This window comes from Limulus polyphemus, unplaced genomic scaffold, assembly GCF_000517525.1.
Source record: "Limulus polyphemus unplaced genomic scaffold, Limulus_polyphemus-2.1.2 Scaffold4910, whole genome shotgun sequence".
In the NCBI taxonomy this organism is placed as follows: Eukaryota; Metazoa; Arthropoda; class Merostomata; order Xiphosura; family Limulidae; genus Limulus; species Limulus polyphemus.
Genome location: NW_013670520.1, coordinates 73,202 through 73,548, shown reverse-complemented (window position 1 = coordinate 73,548; position 347 = coordinate 73,202).

Sequence of the window (347 nt, the reverse complement as noted above, 5' to 3'; positions counted from 1 at the left end):
TTTTCCTGAAAACGCTGATAAATGCGCTCTTTGTTTGTTTTGTTTGTTTGTTTTGAATTTCGCGCAAAGGGCTATCTGCGCTAGCCGTCCCTAATTTAGCAGTGTAAGACTAGAGGGAAGGCAGCTAGTCATCACCACCCACCGCCAACTCTTGGGCTACTCTTTTACCAACGAATAGTGGGATTGACCGTCACATTATAACGCCCCCACGGCTGAAAGGGCGAGCATGTTTGGTGAGATGGGGATGCGAACCCGCGACCCGCAGATTGCGAGTCGAGCGTCCTAACCTCCTGGCCATGTATATAAAAGAGAAAGTTAGTTTATTTGTTTATTTTGTTCGCTATAGG